Source organism: Delphinus delphis, chromosome 1, assembly GCF_949987515.2.
Source record: "Delphinus delphis chromosome 1, mDelDel1.2, whole genome shotgun sequence".
NCBI classification, from domain to species: domain Eukaryota; kingdom Metazoa; phylum Chordata; class Mammalia; order Artiodactyla; family Delphinidae; genus Delphinus; species Delphinus delphis.
In genome coordinates this window covers 179,081,808-179,103,825 of record NC_082683.1, presented here as the reverse complement: position 1 = coordinate 179,103,825, position 22,018 = coordinate 179,081,808, and the positions used below count along the sequence as shown (strand labels likewise).

The window sequence follows — 22,018 nt, the reverse complement described above, 5'->3', positions numbered from 1 at the left end:
ATATATCTTAAAAGAAATTGAAATTGCAATACAAAAAAAATCATATATTGTGTTAAAAAATAGGTACATTTTTAAAAGGCAAATAGATCTCTTGGGCAGGAAAATGTAGCCACTAACATTTAAATCAATAAATTAAACAGAGCTGAAAAGAAAAAGAAAAAATATATTAGTGAGGTTAGCAGGTTCCAAAGATAGAAGAAAAAGCTCCAGTATTCATTTAAAAGGGGTACAGAGAGAGAAGAGAGAATGCGAGATAGTATTTAAAGTGATAAAAGGCTCAGATTTCCTCAAAACCCATAAGAGGTGTAAAAATTCAGATTCAAGAAGCCCAAAAAGTCTTGAGCATGACAAATAAAATAAATATTTAAAGAAAATGCCCAACCAAGGAACATCATAATATACCAAAGATGAACAGAATGTGTTAAGCAACCAGAAAAAGAAAAAAGAACCTCCAAAGGAACCAAAATCAGGGTGAGAGCAAAACTCTCCACAGAAAAAAACTGTGACCTGAAGACAGAGACATGATAGCGTCAAAGATAAAATACCATTCAAGAGTTAAGGAGAAAATAATGACATTTCAGAAGGATGTTTCCCATTTATTGGCCCAACTACAGAAGGAAGAAGAAAACTGAAATCAGATGGAAGAGGTAATATGTCAAAAGCTTCGATAAGCAAAGAAATTGTTAATACATAAATACTAACTGGATTAAAAATAATAACAAAATAGTAAATTGATGGGTGTAGATGAAGGAGATGCAAGGAAAATACACAGTAACATACAATATATTAGCATTGTGGTCAGAGGTAAAGAAAATAAGATGCTCATATTATTCAATAGGAGTGCAGGGATATTTATTAACTTCAGACTTAAAAAAATCAGATTGTGCCTTTTAAATTGTAAGGACAACACTAAAAGAATAGAAACAAAATAATATTGTCAAATCAGAAGGTGGGGGTGGGGAAGGAATAAAAGAAACTGCATCAACCCAAAATAGTGCATAAAAGGAGGGGAAGGAAAATGAGACTCTGAAAAAACATGGTAAACAGAAAGCACAAAATAGGATGACATAAACAAACCCAAATATATTAATAATCACAGTACATATAAATGAGCTCAGATCATCAGTTAGATGATAGGAAGTTTCAAATTAAATATGAAATCAAAATTTAACTGTAGTTTCTGTGCAAGAAATTAACCTAAAAACATGGTGATACAGAAAGGTTGAAATGAAAGAATAAAAAAGTTATCTCAGAAAATTATGAACTAAAATAAAATTGGTGTACCTAAATTAATACCAAACAGATTTTGTATAAAAAGCATTATTAGGGGGCTTCCCTCGTGGCGCAGTGGTTAAGAAGCCGCCTGTCAATGCAGGGGACAGGGATTTGAGCCCTGGTCCAGGAAGATCCCATATGCCACGGAGCAACTAAGCCTGTGTGCCACAACTACTAAGCCTGAGCTCTAGAGTTTGCGAGTCACAACTACTGAGCCCAAGTGCTGCAACCACTGAAGCCCGCATGCCTAGAGCCCGTGCTCCACAACAAGAGAAGCCACTGCAATGAGAAGCCCACACACCGCAACGAAGAGTAGCCCCCGCTCACTGCAACTAGAGAAAGCCTGCACACAGCAATGAAGACCCAACACAGCCAAAAATAAAAATAAATCAAATAAATAAATTAAAAAAAAGCATTATTAGGAATAAGAGAATAATTATAAATAAAATAATTCACCAGAAAGATAAAATTATGAACTAGTAGCACACAAAACAAAGCTTAAAAAGATCAAAAATAGATGAAATGACAAAGATAATTTTCCACGTCCTTTTGCCAACCATGTGAAAGATTTTTAGCTCAGTAATTTCAGAAACAGATAGGTAGAGCATACCAAACTTTCTAAGAATTAATATGATATGGTAGTAGTACAGGTTCATTTAGAACCATGCGTATATACAGAGGTATAATGACAAGTCAGTGGGAAAATAATGGACCATTCCATAAGTTATAATGTACCAGGAAAAGGATTTTAGTTGCCTACCACAGAGTCTTCTCTGACTACTTTAAGCAGAAAAGAATTTTATTAAAGAATATTGGGTAGCCTGGGGCCTCTCTTGAAAGTCAGAGGTCTTGGCTCTGAAGTGTGCAGCCATCCCACAAGGAATGCTTTAAGGGAAACTCCATTTTCTCTGCGTCTTGGTAACTTTCAGTATTGGATGCCAGAATTCCGCCCACTTGTGTTTGAAGAAAAAACAAACAGCTCCATCATCATCACATCATGCTTGCCTGAATATGTTACACCAATTCCATTGGGCAGAGCTGCCATTTCATCTGTTCACTTCCAAATCCAAGTTTCATGCATATATTATGTCTGATTGGCAGAGTCTAGATTTCCTGCCTTGTGTTCTAGCCACCAAGCAGTCTGACTCTTATCTTGGGAAGAGATAACTTATAAAGTGGGAAATTGCCTACATAGAAAAAGGGTTTTCAAATACTGTTGTTCAGCAAAACTCGTGTAATAATATGCATGCCTATTGGCCATCAACACGCATCACTGTTCCATGCCTAAACTTCAAAAAATAAAATAAAAAACAATATACTCCCACCTAACAGAATGAAGTTATTTCTCCTATAAAAGAAAACACCAGAATGCTCTCTCCTCATATTCTCGTCATTCACAGCATCCTCCATTTCCAGGATCTATGAGTGTAGTGGTTATCCTTTTTTGCATAACAAATCACCTCCAAAACAACAAACATTTTTTAATTTACAGTTTCTTTGTGTCAGGACTCTAGGCAAAGCTTAGCTGGAAACCTCTGACTCAAGGTCTTTCATTAGGTTGGGGCTGCAGTCTCATCTGAACGCTTAATGAGGGGAGGATCCATTTCCAAACTCACTTGTGTGGTTTTGTCAGAGTTTATTTAGTCCCTTGCATGCTATTGGATTGAGGGCCTCAGTTCCTCACTGGCTTTTATCCTGGGGCCTCAGTTCCTCACTGGCTTTTATCCTGGGGCCTCAATTCTCTGCCATGTGATCCCCTCCACAGAAGAGCTCACAGTATGACAGCTGGCTTCCCTGAGAGCAAGCAGGCAAGAGAAAGGGAGAAAGCACCCAAGGTAGAAGCCACAGTTCTTTGTAATCTAATCTCAAAAGTGACATCCATTGTTTTTGTGTTGTTTTATTCCTTAGGAGACAGGTTCAGTCCCTTCAATAAGAAGGGATTTCACAATGATGAATATTGCCGGGGGGTCACTGTGGGCCATCTTAGGGTTGCCTACCATACTGGTTGATGGCCATTTCTCTCCTCATCCAGTGAAAATTCTATCCTGACCTTTTGTAACCCATGATCTAAACTATATTAACCCTAAACAACATTCCCGATACAAAATAGAATAGAAATGAGGAAAGAAGGATACAGTTTTGGATAGAATAGCATGATGGTGACTATGGAGACTGTGTTGCTTTGATAGATATGGTGGGTAGGAGGAACAAAACCCAAGAACAGAATAATGTCATGTCAGTGGGAGTAAATTACCGCCCCTCCACCTCAGAAGTGGTAAAATATAATCAACCTGCCATCAGTACCTCACTAGTTACCTATTCACCCAGGGGGAATCTGCTGACAGTCTTGTCTTTGTTCCTCTGTATGACATGTCTTTTTTTCCTCTGGCTACTTTTAAGATTTTTCTCTTTATCACTTATTTGAGCAAAGAGATTATGATGTGCCTTTGTATAGTTTTCTTTATGTTTCTTGTGCTTGGGAATTTTGAGTTTGTTGGGTGGTTTTTTTTTGTTTTTTGGGGGGGGATGGTTGTTGTTTGATCTGTAGGTTTACAGTTTTCATCCACTAGAAAAGTTTGGCCCATGGAGAACTTTGGCCATTATTTCTTCAAGTATTTTTTTTCCTCATCCCCTTCTGCAGGGACTCAAATTATACATATATTAGACCTCTTGAAGTTGTAGAACAGCTCACTGATGCTCTGTTTTCTGTTTGTTTTGCTTTGCTTTCTTTTTAAATGCTCTTTCTCTCTGTTTAATTTTGGATAGTTTCTATTTCTGTGTCACTAATCTTTCCTTCAATGTCTAATTTGCCACTAACCCCATCCAGGGTACTGTTCATCTCATACATTGTTGTTTTAATCTCTTTAAGTTTGACTTAAATCTTTTCTCATACTGTCCACATTTCTACTTAACTTTTTGAACATCTGGAATACAGTGGTAACTGTTTTAATGTCCTTATCTGCTAATTCTAACATCTGTGTCAGTTTATGATCAGTTTCAATTGATTTTTCTCTTCATTTGGGTCTTACTTTCTTGTTTCTTTGCATGCCTCTTTTATTTGTGAACTTTACCCCTGTTAGGTACTGGTTATTTTTGTCCTCCTGTATATATTCTTGAACTTTGTCCTGTGATGCAGTTATTTGGAAGTAGTTTAATCCTTTCAGGTTTGCTTTTAAGATTTGTTGAGTAGGACAAGAGTAGGCGGAGTCCAGAGCTAATTATACCACTACTGAGGCAGGTTCCTCTGTTTACCCAATGTCCCATCAATCATGAAGTTATCTAGTCCGGCAGGTGGGGACAGGTACTCTTCTCAGTCCTCTGTGAGTGCTGGGTGCTATTATCTTCCATCATTTCAGGTCATATTCTTTTCTGGGTCTTGGGTAGTTTCCTCACATGCATGAGCTGATCCGAACTCAGCTGAATATGCAAGAGGAAGCCTCTGCATATGTCTCTGGTCCTCTGTCTCTGGGCAGCAATCTCCTCTCAAGAACTTTATACTGAGAATACTTTCTGGCAGAGTCTCCTCAAACATTCAGCTTTGCCCCCTCAGTTCAGTGATTTGCTGAGCTCAGCTTGGGTCCCCCCACCCAATGCTGTTTCCTGGAAACTCTCTCAAGGTCGTTAGCTCAAGAAATTAGGGCTCTCTTGTTTGTTTCTCATTACTTGGAGATGACTGTCCCTTATTACCTGATAGCCATGTCTTAAAAACCATTATTTTATATATATTGTCAAGTTTTTAATTGCTTCAGACAAGAGGGTAATTCCAGTCCCTGTTATTCCATCTTGCTCAGAAGTGGAAGTGCCCTTCAGAATATGACCGTTATTTATTTTTTTAATTTTTAAAAATGTTTATTTATTTATTTATTTATACTGACGTAACGTTGGTTTATAACAGTATATAAGTTTCACGTGAACAACAATATTTTGACTTCTGTATACACCACAGTGTGCCCATCAACAAAAGTCTAGTTTCCATCCATCGCCATACAGTTGACCCCCTTTACCCATTTTGCTCTCCCTCTATCCCCTTCCTCTCTGGTAACCACTATTCTTTTCTCTGTATTTATGTGTTTTATTTATTCCTCAAATGCATGAAATCATATGGTATTTGTCTTTCTCCATCTAACTTATTTCACTTAGTATAATACCATCAAGTTCCATCCACATTGTCACAAATGGCAAGACTGTATTTCTTTTTATAGTTGAGTAATATTCCATCATATGTATATATACCACATCTTCTTTATCCATTCATCCATCACTAGGCACTTGGGTTGTTTCCATATCTTGGCTATTGAAAATAATACTGTGGTGAACATAGGGGTGCATATACCTTTTTGAATTAGTGCTTTTGTATTCTTCAAGTAAATACCCAGAAGTGGAATAGCTAGCTCATATGGTAATATATCTGATAAGGGGTTAATATCTAAAAATATACAAAGAACTCATCCATTTCAACATCAGAAAAACAAACCACCCAATTAAAAAATGAGCAGAGGACCTAAATAGACACTTTTCCAAAGAAGACATACAGTGGCCAACAGACACGTGATAAGATGCTCAATATCACTAATCATCAGGGAAATGCAAATTGAAACCATAATGAGATACCACCTCACGCCCATTACAATGGCTATTATCAAAAGGGTAAAAAATAACAAGTGCTGGAGAGCATGTGGAGAAAAGGGACCCCTACTGCACTGTTGATGAGAATGTAAACTGGTGCAGCCACTATGAAGAACAGTTTGGAGATTCCTCAAAAAATTAAGAATAGAATATAACCTTTAAATGCAACATAATCTTTAAATGTAACGAATTTCTATTTTTTTGCACTTGGTTTTCTTACTGAAGTTTAACTGATTTAGAATTTTATATTAGTTTCAGTTGTACAACATAGCGATTCAATATTTTCATACGTTATGAAATGATTACCATAATAAACCTAGTTACCATCCATCACCATACAATGTTATTACTATATTATTGACTATATTCCCTCTGCTGTACATTACATCCCCATGGCTTATTTATTTTATAACTGGAAGTTTGTACCTCTTAATCCCCTTTTTTTGTTTTTACCCAAGTTTGTATAACTAAGAAGGAAGGCAATTCCTGGTGGATCATTTGATTAGTTGTATTTCTTTTTCCTTCACGAGTAGAGTGAAAATTAGAATTTTCAGACAAGACTTAGATAAATTAAGCATGAGTGAATTTTGCCTTATTACTGCCTCCAGCATCTTTCTTTAGCATCTGTCTTTCTCACAATGAGAAGTCAGTATCCCCATGCTGCACTGGGGTCAGTCAGGGTCCCCACTATAGGGGTCACGATAACCAGTTTCTTATGCTTACAATCTTTTCCAAGCTCTCCACAGGTAATCTACTTTAGGTCTTGTTGTTTCAAGTCTCTAAGTTAAGAAACTGAAAGTAAATCTATGTTGATGGATTGATGAATTAACGTGGAATTGTCTTTTCATAAATGAACCTTCTGGAGAGTTTGAACTAGCAAAAGCAACAAACAATGAGGAGAAATGTCAGGTATTGCATCAGGAGATTTGGAGAAGATACCAGGTTGGTTACAGTAGGTTAAAGTTACTCTACTGTTCAAAGGGCTAGGACCAACTTTATTATATCTTCCCAACTTAGTGTTTACCAAAGTCAGTCTCTTTATCATCAAGTTCTACCTTTCTTTCTTTTTTTTTTTAATAGGTTTTTATTGGAGTATAATTGCTTCACAATACTGTGTTAGTTTCTGTTGCACAACAAAGCGAATCAGCCATATGCATACACCTGCCCCCATATCCCCTCCCTCTTGAGCCTCCCTCCCACCCTCCCTATCCCACCCCTCTAGGTCATCGCAAAGCACCAAGCTGATTTCCCTGTGCTACACTGCTGCTTCCCACCAGACAACTATTTTACATTCCATAGTTTATATATGTCGATGCTACTACTCTCACTTTGCCCCAGCTTCGCCCTCCCACCCCATGTCATCAAGTCCATTTTCTATGTCTACCTCTTTATTCCTGCCCCGCAACTAGGTTCATCAGTACCATTTATTTATTTTTTTAGATTCCATATATATGTGTTAGCATATGGTATTTGTTTTTCTCTTTCTGACTTACTTCACTCTGCATGACAGTCTCTAGGTCCATCCACCTCACTACAAATAACTCAATTTCATTTCTTTTTATGGCTGAGTAATATTCCATTGTATATATGTGCCACATCTTCTTTATCCATTCATCTGTCGATGGACATTTCTTTCTTAATTGACTCCTATTTATTCAGTTTATATTCCAGAAATTCTTTTTACCTGTCCTGTGACCTCTGAATATATGATACAATGTGAATTTTTGGAATTTCAAAAGCATATAAATATTACACAATAAATGAATCTATCAACCTAAGTTTAATTTGAGAATTCTCTGATCTTTATGAACTTTTATTCATAAATGTCCAATACTCAATGAAGTAAAAAATTAATAGAATTCAAAACAGTTTTCCTTTTACCCGTGAACCAGAGACAAAATGACTCAGTTAAATAATCAAATCAAATATTCATTATCTCTGATGACCATAAGGTTTTCCTTTAAATTACAGATATAAACAAAATTTTTATAAAATTATAATGCAAAAAATGATACCTGTGTTAGTGATTTCTTTATAAAATCACAGGGCTGGGTGGTGCATTAAGAGGGCATCCACGGCACCCAGGGGTCCTTCGGTACTGAGAACCTGAAGATTAATTCTAGAAAAACACTGTGACTTTACTGTGCTGGCTAAGAAGTCCTAGACACTCACACAGGCCAGGAAAACTTTATAAAAAGTAGATTCTTTTCTAATTCAGAGAATAAATAAATTAGTAATTCCTTAAAAGTAAGATTTATTGAGACAGCTTTAATTCTATGTAGATGATTCTCTTCACTATTTAATCAGCATGTGTGTTTCCCTGGCAGGCTCGTCCTCTGGTGAAAATGGGAAGAGGTTGCCTCCTGAGCCAGCATCACCTCTCAAAACTTCTGGACTGTGATCTCTCAAAAACCCTTGTTCCCATCACTTTGGCCTCAGCAGGGAGGCAAATGGGAGTCACAATATACTGTTCATAGCTCAGTTCCACCATTATTACCATTCTTCACAATTCCACTCCCCAAGGCTAGAAAGGTAATAAAATCTTACCGAAAGTTTGGAGGGACAGAGAGGCTTTAAAATGCGGTAATACAGAGGAGTTAAAATTGAGACTCTAACATTCTCATTCCTCACCCTTTGTACACCCCACAGAGAGGAACGTTTCACTGGCTATTTTTCTCCGGAAGCTGTGGCCTCTGCCAAGTTGACCAAGCTCTCCCCACTCCTCCATTTCTTTCCAAATTCTCTCTTTTTACTCTCTGACCCCCAAATCCATGGTCACTTATCATTCAAAGTAGTTTAGCCATCATTTCCTTGCACAATCTTCTTAGAAGCCATGCCCTTGGAGCACATGGAGCCTCGCCTTTCCACTCCCTCCAACCAATTATCCCAACTACCATCCAGGTCACTTCCCAGCCAGAGGGACTTCAGTGTTGATCAGAATCATCCTTCACAGGTTAACGACCAATCTCACACTACAGTAGCCTTCACTCCCGACCTATTTCAGCCACTTACACTCAAGACCACAACTTGTCAAAATCCCTCACTCCCGCTACACTGAATTGTTACATGATATGATAATTATTGACCTGCAACACAAACTGCTTTCAAGGACAGAGTAGGTTTAAATTTTACTAGAAATGAAAGGATTGTGACAGAGCATAGGGTGAACACCTAATTTCAGCAATGATCATTTAAAAAAAAAAATCAAGGAAGAAAAGATATGTCAACCAAGCAGTGGATTTCCTTGTTCTCTTTTTAAAATAATTATAGTATTATAATGAACACTTGATTTATCCATTTTTGAAAGACAAATGCAATGATTGTAAGATTTTTATGTGCTTACTATGTGTCTGTGTAAAGCAGGCCTGAAGATTCGACCTTTAGTCTTGCAGCAGCAAATGAGGAATAGTTGCATCTAAATCAGATGCAAGATAAGTGAGAATCCCATGTCCCAGACTAAGCACTTGTAATCATCGTTAAGGCTGTCTATGAGTAACTGGGAACTAATGGAATGGAGCTGTCCTGGAGCACGGGGGCTATTCACATCAACCTGGGGAGATGTGACCCACAGAGGGTATAGGCACAGGACTCATTATAAAAGCTGAAAGGACCTCAGAGCCGATGGCTACCCTGGGCTGAAGCTGTGTCTAGTCAACTTTGCCCCTGGTGATGCCACACACCCAGTGTGCAGGATGGCCAGGACATTGAGAGCTGTACCTAGGAAATATGGGACTACTGCCAAGTTGTTTTGTGTGCCATGATGCTTGTTCTGCAAACCTTCTTAAAGATAACCAAAACTGGTGCTTGCTGAAGCCTATGGTGAATTTTGAGTTTGATTGTCAATCTGAAGTTAAGACCTCAGCTACTGGTAGAGCAGAGTGGATGTCGCGCATACATGAATTTATTCAGTCCTCGCAATACTGCAATGCAGTTGGACATAATCACCATTTCCATTTTGCAGGGATGGAAAATGCAGAGTTTAAGTAAAATGGTTCAAGGTCACTCACCTTACAATTGAAATAAACTATTTCTCATTTCTTACATATTTTTGAAACTGATTTCTCTCTAGTAAGTATATATTTTTAGCATCTTAAAAACAGCAAATATTTACTTAATATTTTTTTCCCTATATAGCTCCTTCTGTTAGCAGAAGCTCTGTGACTTAAAATTTAAGCCCACAATTGTTGGAATACCTATACTATTTTGAAATAAGATTTATTTTAGTACAAATACTATTCTATGGTGATTAAAAATTTTGCCTATTTTTTACATCACATACTGTGTGTTGTACATGCTATACAATTTGACATCCCGCATGGGTTTTTTATCACTTACAATTTTTTGAGAGGCAAAAGTTAATTTCTGAATAAGTGTTGACATTCTTTCCCTCTTTCCTTATTCACTAGAGGAAATTTGGCTTTGTTTGCTCATCCTCCTTACCCCTCTCCTAACCACTATGAAACATTTGATCCTCGCCAGCTTTGTTCCTGGGTTTTTGTGATGCAAAATTAATATAATGGAAAAAGAGAGAAATGGAACTTGAAAATCTAGGACAGGGAATTTTTATGAGATAGAGATTTATTTCCAAGAGGCAAGAAAGGGGGGTCTATGAGGACTTCAAAAGAAAGGAGCTTTGGGGAGGCTGAGAGACTGGACTTTGGGAAGTAGTCAGAGATATTGAGAACATAAAAATGGAGAAAGTATTTTTTGCAGTTTTTCTGTGTATTATATTCTGTTTTTTTTTTTTCTTAAGAGAGCCCAGGAAACATTTGAATTATTTTAATTTCATTTTGGTTACTGGATTTTGTTTGTCTTTGAAAGCATCTCTAGATACCAGAGCATAAAGCAACACAATTTATATTTCAAACATTTTCTTAGTACAAATGTGCTTGATTGATTTCATTAAAGTTATTTCTAATTTCCCACTATATGCAAATGTTATGGCTACCTTGGCATGTTAATCTTTGCCCTAATTTTCAATTATTATTTTTCTCAAAGAGTTTCTAGGTTGTTAGGTATGAACATTCTTATTTAAGGCTTTTGATACACAATGTGAAAATATTTTATAGAACTTCTCTCAGATATTTGTGTGCCCTGTTCCTGTCATGGAAAATAGTCCAGTGTGGGCTCAATGGTAGTTACTGAATTAGCAAGTGAGGATTCGACTCTTTATCCGTAATTGAGTTTCTCCCTTAAACTTTGGAGGGGCGTCTCTAACTGCCTGATGGACATCTTCACCTGAATGTCTCAATTACGTTTCAAAATAGACAGGTTTAAAGTGTAAGTATGCAACTATGGCCATACTACTCTGAACGCGCGGGATCTCGTCTGATATTGGAAGCTAAGCAGGGTCGGGCCTGGTTAGTACTTGGGTGGGAGACCGTCTGGGAATACCTGGTGCTGTAGGCATTAAAAAAAAAAAAAGTGTAAGTATGCACCCTACTTTCTTCTTTGCCTTTATGATTTCAGTCGATGACATCATAGCATTATTTAAGGTGGGCATGCTGGAGGCCTGGAAGTCATCCTTCACAATACTCCCTTTCCCTCTCTCATTTCTCATCAAACATGAAGCTGATTTCCCCCCGAAATATTTTAAGCCACCCTTGTTTCTTCCTCCTTACTATAACCACACCGTTCAGGTCCCCATCATTTCATTCGAGGTCTCCTACCTAACAGCCTTGCCCTCCAGAACCTCCTCATTGTGGCCATGTCAGTGTTCCTGTTTCAAGTCCCTCAGTGGCTTCCCATGTCCTTCCTGGCACTTCCCAAACGTGTGCCCAGAGTAGGTTACAGGGGTGCCAGAGCCGCAGGCCACCAGGTGGTCACCCTTGCTGCCAACAGTCCTGACTACGTGGTAAGTGTGGTGTGCATATATTATCCTTTCTCTTTGGACCACGGTGTGAAAACATTTGGGCACCTGTGACTATCTAATCACTGTCCATTGCGGCACTTAAAGCCTTTTCTCATGTGCACCCTGCCCGCAGCCCCTCATCTCACGTCACTCCCCCGTTCCCTTTTTCTATTAATAGGTCCCAAATGCGCTGTGCCCTTGGCTGCTTCTCGCCTTTTTCTTACCCCTGTTACTCCCCTACTCTCCCTGCTTCTTCCCTCATGCCAGTTTTCACCACACTTTAAGAATCAATCATTTACCAACTCCTACTTTGTTAAACTATGGATTAGTGTCTCAAAGTCTAATCTGTAAAAGACATGCATCACAGTCATGTGGGGTTTGTTTTTAAGGAAAAGAAAAAACCTGATTCCTGGGTCCCACCAGGAATAACTGAATCACAACATCTGGATTTAGAACCCATACAAAAAACCCATTATTTAAATGACCCCCCATGTCTTTATTTTACACTTTAAATTGTGTAAACCATTGCTGTACACACAATCTCACTGACCAATTTAGTTTGCAAAATATGGTTACATATATTCCATAAAATAGCAAAAGAAAATAGAGTTACATAAGAAAATGTTGCCTTCATAAATATGAATTCATCAGCTTTGATCAATAAACAGTGAAATATTTCCCAGGAAAAGGACATAATAAAAACTACCCTTCACCTAAAAAATAAACAATTATATTGATGGTAGGCACACAATTGACCCTAAGAATTAATGAGATATATCTTTGTGACAATCTTCACTCTAAACAATTCCAGTGTTCATGATTACCTATTGAGGGAAAAAAAAGCCTTAGAGAAATGTGCTTAATAGCATACATGGTCAGTATGATATTTAGATTTTTTGGAAGTCAGTTTATTCCCAAAGTTCATGGCTCTTTGAAATTCACCCGTCTCACAACAAATTCCCTTTGAGAATATACAGTATGTTGATATTTGAAATTATACTTGTAGCACATGCACTGGTGATACACAGTCTTTAATACCTTTATTTCTTATGGTTTAAGCAATAGGTCATTATTCACAGGTGGAACCTATTCACAGGCTGGATTGATGAGGTTCCCACTGCATCTCTCTCCTTTGATTATACTTTTTGATTTCTCATTGCCCATTATATTTGCATTAATGTTTTTCTTCATCAAGCCCAAAGTCTGGAGGCAGACTCTGATGCTGTTTCTACCCAAAGGCTATATAATTCAGGGCACCAAAAGTTTTAAACTGTCCAGTGTACCAAAATTTAGAAGGTCTCATAAATAGTGCAATCAGTATTTCCAAATTCTGACTGTGCAATTTGGCATTCAAATCTATTTTTACTCAGATAAACTCTTAAAATTTTAATATGGCTCAGTTTATCTTTTAATAATAGCTTCTTATAATAGTGAGTTTGATGCAATTCTCAGGCATTGATACTTAAAATGTAAAGCTTTGCATTTTATTTCTCTTCTCTTTCCTTACCCAGCCTCTCACAGAGGTGTGTGACATTGTGATATAATAAGAAATATTTTTTTTAAGTTTTCATCCATGGTTCCTGGCACATAGCTCTTCAAATTCTTGTAATTTCTTAAGAGCCCTGGGAGCATCATTTTTATATTATTTGGTCTTTGTCCTTGGTTCCTGAAATATCAATAGTTCCTGTGATAAAGGTGAAAGCAGTGCCTTGTCATTCACAACAGCCCTTTCAAGCACACCAGTGTTTATGTTAACGAGGTGATTTTGGAAAACCCCTAGATAAACACCTGATGGGACCTAGTTGCCAGGGTAACCAACCAAGGGATTAGAGGGTTGGAACTTTCGTCCCCATCCTCTGACCTCTGGGGAGGAGACAGGGACAGGAAGTTGAGGTAATCACCTGTGATCAATGATTTGATCACCATGCCTACGTAATGAAGCATCCATAAAAACACCCAACTGTGGGGATTTGGAGACCTTCTGGGTTGATGAACCCATGGAGGGGCTGGGAGGGTGGCTCGCCTGGAGAGGGCGTGGAAGCTCCGAGTCCGTCCCTCCTGCCTCCACACCTTACCCTGGGCATCTCTTCCATCTGGCTGTTCCAGAGTTGTATCCTTTTATAATAAACCAGTAAACTAGTAAGTAAACTTGTTTTCGCACTGAGTTCTGTTAGCCACTCTAGCAAATTATCAAACCTGAGGAAGTGGTTGTGGGAACCTCTTATTTATAGCCAGCGAGTCAGAAGCACAGGTGACAACCTAGACTTGCAATTGGTGTCTGAAGTGGGGGAGATGGGAGTGGGACAGAGCCCTTAACCTGTGAGGTCTGAGCTAGCCCCAGGTAGACAGCGTCAGAATTTAGCTGAAATGTAGGACACCCAGTTGGTGTGCACAGAGAATTGGAGAATTGCTTGGTGAGGGCAAAACTACCCCACAGTTGGTGACCAGAGTGTTGACTGTGTTGGGTGTGAGAAGACTGGTGAATAGAGGGAGAAACAGTTTTTCCTTTCAAGTTTCTAATGATATCAGTAAATGAAATGAGGATGGAGATAACTAGGAATTTATAATATACAAACCGGATATGCTATTGCCTAAATTCTGAGTTGAACTTAACCTCAAAATATAATTAATTTTAGTAGGGTTAATGATTTCAAAGCAAGCTTGATTATATTTATTTTCAGAAAACATTTCTTCGTATCACAAGACTAGTTTGATTTTTTGGACTAAATTTTCTCTATCTACATCGGAAAAGAATGCCTAGATACATGCACAGATCTCTGACAATACTTTAAAGCGTGATTATTCTCTTTGACAACAATGTGTGAACAGCCTTTATACATCTGTCCAGCCCACTACAATGTAAATTTGCCTGGAGAACAATGGTATTTTCTATAGTCATTACCTTGCTCATATTAACTACTTAATAAATATTTGTTGAAATGTTTGTCAATGTCAGTACATTTTTAATATTCATCCTTAATGTTTATTTAAATAAATTTGTATAGAAATTGCCCTCTGGAAGTTGGAAACAAGGGAAAAGTTAAGCAGACCATACTATTTGTTTCAAATATTTTCTGCCTTAATATATACCTGGTTCAAAGACATCAGGCTTAGCCACATAACCTGCTTTGATGAATTAAATGTGAGCCAGACTGACATAGGTCACATACGCACTGAAGCCATGACATGGTTCTACCAATGCACTTTCCCTCTGCTGTGAAAACACCAGTTCTAAAAAGGGATTACCTCTTCAACCTGTGTCTCCGGATGAAGATACATGAAGTAGAGTTACAGTCAACCTGCCCGCAATATGCGGTGGGAACAAAATATAAACCTTTGTTGTTGTAAACTGCTAAGATGTTGAGTTTGATTGTTGCAGCATAATCTAATGAAAGCTGCGTAATACAGGGTGAATTACAAAAACACTCTTCATCTTTATTCCTGTTTTTGTGCCAGTACCATACTGTTTGGATTACTGTAGCTTTGTACTATAGTCTGAAGTCAGGGAGCCTCATTCCTCCAGCTATTTTTCTTTCTCAAGATTGCCTTGGCTATTCAGGGTCTTTTGTGTTTCCATACAAATTATAAAATTTTTTGTTCTAATTCTGTGAAAAATGATATGGAACAGGATAGAAAGTCCAGAGATAAACCCACACACCAATAGTCAACTAATCTATGACAAAGGAGGCAAGAATATACAATGGGGAAAAGACAGTCTCTTCAATAAGTGGTGCTGGGAAAACTGGACAGCTACATGTAAAAGAATGAAATTAGAACATTCTCTAACACCATACACAGAAACAAACTCAAAATGGATTAAAGACCTAAATATAAGACGGGATACTATAAAACTCTCAGAGGAAAACATCAGCAGAACAATTTCTGACATAAATTGCAGCAATATCTTTTTTCATCCATCTCTGAGAGTAATGAAAATAAAAACTAAAATAAACAAATGGAGCCTCATTAAACTTAAATGCTTTTGCACAGCAAAGGAAACCATCAACAAAATGAAAAGAAAACCCACAGAATGGGAGTAAATATTTGCAAACAAAGCAACTTATAAGGGATTAATCTCCAAAATATACAAACAGTTCATGCAGCTCAATATAAAAAAAAAACAACAACAAACAACTGAATCAAAACATGGGTGGAAGATCTAAATAGACATTTCTCAAAGAAGACATACAGATGGCCAAGAGGTACATTAAAAGATGCTCAACAACTCTAATTATTAGAGAAATGCAAATCAAAACTACAATGAGGTATCACTTCACACCGGTCAGAATGGCCATTATGAAAAAATCTACAACAGGGGCTTCCCTGGTGGCGCAGTGGTTGAGAATCTGCCTGCCAATGCAGGGGACACGGGTTCGAACCCTGGTCTGGGAAGATCCCACATGCCATGGAGCAACTAGGCCCATGAGCCACTACTACTGAGCCTGCGCCTCTGGAGCCTGTGCTCCACAACAAGAGAGGCCGCGATAGTGAGAGGCCCACGCACCGTGATGAAGAGTGGCCCCCGCTTGCCACAACTAGAGAAAGCCCTCGCACAGAAACGAAGACCCAACACAGCCAAAAATAATAAATAAATAAATAAATAATTTTAAAAAAAAATCTACAACAATAAATGCTGGAGAGAGTGTGGAGAAAAGGGAACCCTCCTACACTGTTGGTGGGAATGTAAATTGGTACAGCCACTGTGGAGAACAGTATGGAGATTTCTTTAAAAACTAATAAAAATAGAACTACCATATGATCCAGCAATCCCATTCCTGGGCAAGTATCTGGAGGCAACCATAATTCGAAAGGATACAATCACCCCAATATTCATTGCAGCACTATTTACAATCGCCAGGTCAAGGAAGCAACCTAAATGTCCATTGATGGAGGAATGGATAAAGGAGATGTGGTGCATATATACAGTGGAATATTACTCAGCCATAAAAAAGAACAAAATGATGCTATTTGCAGCTAAAGGAATTGACCTTCGAGATTGTCATACTGAGTGAAGTAAGTCAAACAGAGAAAGACAAATATCATACAATATCACTTTTATGTGGAATCTAAAAAATGGTACCAATAAACCTATTTATAAAACAGAAATTGAATCACAGATATAGAAAACAAACTTATGGTTACCAAAGGGGAAAAGGAGGGGGTGATAAACTGGGAGATTGGGATTGACATATATACACTACTATATATAAAATAGATAACTAATAAGAACCTACTGTATAGCATAGGGAACTCTTATTCAGTACTCTGTAATGACCTATATGGAAATAGAATCTGAAAAAGAGTGGATGTATATATGTATATGGTATAACTTACTCACTTTTCTGTATAGCAGAAACTAACACAACATTGTAAATCAACTATACTCCAATAAAAAAATTAATTTAAAAAGAAACACTCTTTACTTATCCAAGCCTATGATTCCATTACTTAGAATAATCATGGAATCAAAAAACGTGGATCTCACAGGAACCTGGAAATTATATAATCTACCCCCCTCATTCTACAAGTGAGAAATTAGCGTAAAAGATGCATTCATGGATATGCAATTAACTAATGATGGGCCAGGGCCCAAATCTGAATGTCCTGACTCTACTTATTTAAAAATTAATGCTGAATATAAATATTTGTTCTTTATATTAAAAGGAAGGATCACTAAAATTATAGACAGATATGAAATCAAAATAATGAATTCCCTGTATGAAAAAGTTATTGCTGCTAACTCACAACTGATTTTTCCAGTAGTGATGCTTGATTTGCTAAGAGCTATTTCCATTCTCTCTCCTTCTGTTCAACGCGACAAATTTGAGACCAGCAGATCAGACTGACCAGTACTCGTTGTATACACTTGGTCTCTGTGCGAAGCAAACAGAACCATACTGAGATTGAACAATAAACCCAGCCTCATTAGCACTCTGCTCTCACTAATTTGCCTACAGTGGACTTATTTTAAGGATAAAAGAATTTTGGATTCAGAGAAAAGAATCATTCATTTGGGAATTATCAGCACAATTATGTGAAGAACGAAAAAGACCACAGAAAGTTTAATCTAGGTTACATAGGAGCAAGTTTTGCCTCTGCAGATATTAGTCAAAGGAGTGGAAGAGCAGTTGAAACTGTAAACATTTTTAATTTGGAAAAGTTTTAAAGATGAAGTGGACACTCAGTTATCTAGCACTAATTTTTTTCAAAAAGAAAAAAATAGCACCCTGATTTGTAGTGTTTGCCAATTTCTGTGATGCAGTTACTTCCACTGTTGCTCATTGAAGCCACCAGCAGTTTAATAACTGGCTTGCAAAATTCCTGAATGTTTTAACATGTCTTGGCTTTTGTGAGCTGGTATGAGGCTTAGAACCTGACAGGTCTGGGATTAAATCTCAGTTGTATCACCTTGTAGCTGTGTTTTAGGTATATCACGTAAGCTACCATGGTCTCAGGTGTCTTAATTGGCTTAATAATAGCTACTTTGTAGGACTTGAGATATGGATAACAAAACCCCTGAGACCTCTCCTACTTTGCTCTTTTTTTGTTTAATCCAGTCCAGCAACGTTGGACACCTTGCAATATCTCAGACACTCTGGGCACACTCCTCCCTCAGGACTAGTTGCCCCTATTTTCTTTGCCAAAATGGTATTCACCCAGATATCCTCATGGCTCAACTGCTCTCTGTCTCTCATCCTTTGCTTTTCTCCAAAGCACTTACTGCCAGCTTATAATTACATACTGTACTTATTTGGTTTTTGAGACTTATCTGGTCTCACCCCATTAAAATATAAACTTCACAATAGCAAGGATTGTGGTCTCTTTGTTTACTACTGTATCCTCTGAGCAGTGGCAAGCATGTAGACTTAATAGTTGAATAAAGGAGTCAATGAAGAAATGAGTGAGTAAACAGTAAACTTTTAAATATGTATTAATTATCCTATCTTGAGGCTAGGGACAACTAATCTTACTTGATTTCCCTCTAGAACCAATAAACTTTCTGCTCCAGCCAAAACATTTTGGCTCTGAATAGTCATGCCCATACCTACTACCATGCTTTTTCTTATTTTTTGGTCCCATACTGTTATTATTCTAAGTACACTGGCTTCAGTTTCCCTTGTAGTAGAACTTTTCTGAGAACAAAAAGAAGGCATGGGAATATATGACAACTTACCTAACATATTGCTGGAAAACTTCAGAGGAGTCACTGCTTTTTATTAAATTGGGAAGGAAACCCTAGAAGACTGATAAAGGGTGTTAATATCAACAACCTAGTTCTAGGTGACTAAGTACATTCCTGCCTCCAATTTCACTGTTATGGCAAAATCATAAGAAGAAAATAAAGAATGATATTATATTAATAAACACAACAAATAATACATTTACAACAAAGTAATTTATAACCATTGTTTTGAATTGATAATGAAAGATAGTAATCTTTTGGTGCCCCAAGTAACAAACACAGTTTGTGAAAGAAAAGTAGGTTAAAGTATTGAACATTCATGTAGGGGAAGAGTGCTAAGCTATTTGTCCCAAGAAAATGTGAAAACACATTTATGCCCAATTCTGGTGCCACTCTCTATATTAACCAGACTCTAATGTCATGAGGAAAATCTATGTGGGAGGAAATGTCTGAGCCCTCAATTCAAAACCAAAGGTTTAATGTGTGGAAGGTGGGGATAGTGTAAAGAATGAGGAAAAATAACAGAAAAATATGGACATATGACACTGAGCACTTATCAAGTTTTAAAAAATCCTTTTATAATTCATTTGCATGTAAAGTTAATTTTGCCCAATAAAAGTGGTATTAATTAAGCAGTTTCATCATAAATCAGAGGTTTATTATAATAGATATCATGGGTTGAACTGTGTCTCCCAAGAAGATATGTTGAAGTCCTAAACCCTGGTACCTGTGCCCTGTTTACTTTATTTGTAAACACGGTCTTTGTAAATGTAATCAAGTTCAGATGTGGTTATTAGGATGGGTCCTAACCCAATATGACTGATGTCTTTGTAAAAAGAAGAGAAGAGCTATAGACAGATGAAGGGAGAACACCATGTAATTATATAGGCAGAGCTTGGAGTGATGCAGCTGCAAGGCAAGGAATGCCAGGGATTGAAGACCACCACCAGATGCTGGGAAGAGGCAAGGAAGGATTTTAGAGGGAGCAGGGCCCTGCTGACACCTTGATTTCAGACTTCTAGCCTCCAGAACTATGAGAGAATGAATTTCTGTTTAAGCTACACAGTTTATGGCACTTGGTTACAGCTGCCTTAGGAAACTAATACCATAGCCCCAAATTGGAAGCAACCAAGATGACGTCCAATAGTTGAATAAACAAACTGTGGTACATCTATACAATGGAATATTATCCAGTGATAAAAAGAAATGAGCTGTCAAGTCACAAAATGTCATGAAGAACACTTAAATGAATATTGCTACTTGAAAGAAGCTAGTCTGAAAATGCTACATATTTTATCATTCCAATTATATGCCATCCTGTAAAAGACAAAACCATAGAGACAATAAAATGATCGGTGATTGCCCAGGGGTTGGGGACAAGAAAGGAGGGTGAAAAAGGTATATCACAGGGGGCTTTTAGGGTAGTAAAACTATTTTGTATACTATTGTAGTGGAGCATTTGTCAAAACCTATAGAACCTTAGAGCACAAAGAGTGAATTTTTTTGTATGCAAAGATCCCAGGAAAGAATGTTGATTGTGACACACAAAAAAATGTATAATACAATCACACAGAAGGGGGTGGGGAAAAAGGTGCTGTCCTAAGGAAACAAGCAAAGTGTTAAGACTAAAGACAAAAGGAAATGCACATAAGTAGTGTACTCAAATTGATAAAGGTATTTCTACAGGATTATGGGTTAAGAATTTGACACTCCTATATACTTTACATACTTTTTAAATTATATTTACTGAATTTAAACAATTAAGTAAATGAATGGCAGATGGCAGGTTTCTCACTGTTAGAGTGGGAATTTACAGACCAGGAAGGGGAAGAAGCTAGAATGGTCCATGTGGTAATGAAGTTAGAGGCATCAACATAAACTCATGTTTAGCTTAATATATGTACCAAGGTACCTATAGATATATGTAAGGAAATGTGTATATACACACATATATTTCTGTGCTCTATCAGCTGAGATGGCCTGAAAGAAATGATACCCCAGTGGCACCAAGCACACCTTACATTCAGATAATTGGTTTCTATTGCCATTCTCTAGTGAAAAGGAACCAGGGCTCACGGGAGCAATGGCTTATGGTAGGACTGGGGCAGGAAATACACAAGACAAGTCTGGAACATCTTGCAGAGCCAGAAAGTCAGGAAGTAAAGCACCTCACGTTGATAGGGAGTAGGATAAAAGAGAACAGGACCGAGTGAAGGAACTCCCAGTGGCCAAAGCTAGAACAACTTGAGAAACAAAACAGTAAAGTAGTATTAGACAGTAAGTATTAAACAGTAAAGTAGTAGCAGTATTAGTAGTATAAACCAGAGTACAAAATAAATATCCATGACTCCATAGTGACATAAATACTCGAATAAATTAATAAACAATGGAGAAAAGCCAAATCTCCCATGCGGAAGAATCCCAGGTAATTTATGTAGATGCTCTGCTCTCCCAGAGGTGGGCATAATTCTCCTCTCCTTAGGTGTGGGCAGTGCATAGTGACTTCCTTCCTAAGAAGAAAGTACAGAAAGGGAACAAAAAGAAGTTTACAGTGGAGAATCCTGACAAATACCACGTCCCAAGTGATTAAGGTCAACATCAGAAGTCATAAATCAAAAAAAAAAGAAAAAAGGAGAGAGAAGTCATAAATCATGTTGATTGCACAGATCCTTGATGTGATATCTTGAGAATGACATTTTACCTCTGTGGTCTTCCTCCCAATAACCCATAACTCCAGTCTTACCATGAGAAAAGCATCCCACAAATTCCACTAGAGGATCCTATAAAATACCTAAACAGTACTCCTCAGAATTGTCAAGGTCATCAAAAACAATGCCAGAGGAACTGCCACAGCCAAAAAGAACCTAAGGATACTTGAGAACCAAATATAACATGGTATTCTGAATGGAATTCCGGAATAGGAAAAAAAATATCAGGTAAAAAAATCTAAGGAAATCTGAATAAACTATTAACTTTAGTTAATAATAACGTATCAATATTGGTTCATTAATTGTAACAAATCTACCATACTGAGGTAAGATGTTAATAATAGAGGAAACTGAGTATGAGATATAGGTGGCCCT

General features: G+C 37.5%; 1 protein-coding gene and 1 pseudogene across 1 annotated transcript in view; one reads left to right on the top strand and one right to left on the bottom strand.

Moving 5' to 3' along the window:
* The window catches only part of CRB1 (crumbs cell polarity complex component 1), a 262,229-nt gene that overhangs the window by 195,669 nt on the left and 44,542 nt on the right, over nt 1-22,018 (bottom strand). The window lies entirely within an intron of this gene.
* LOC132415989 (5S ribosomal RNA) lies at nt 11,192-11,310 on the top strand (annotated as a pseudogene).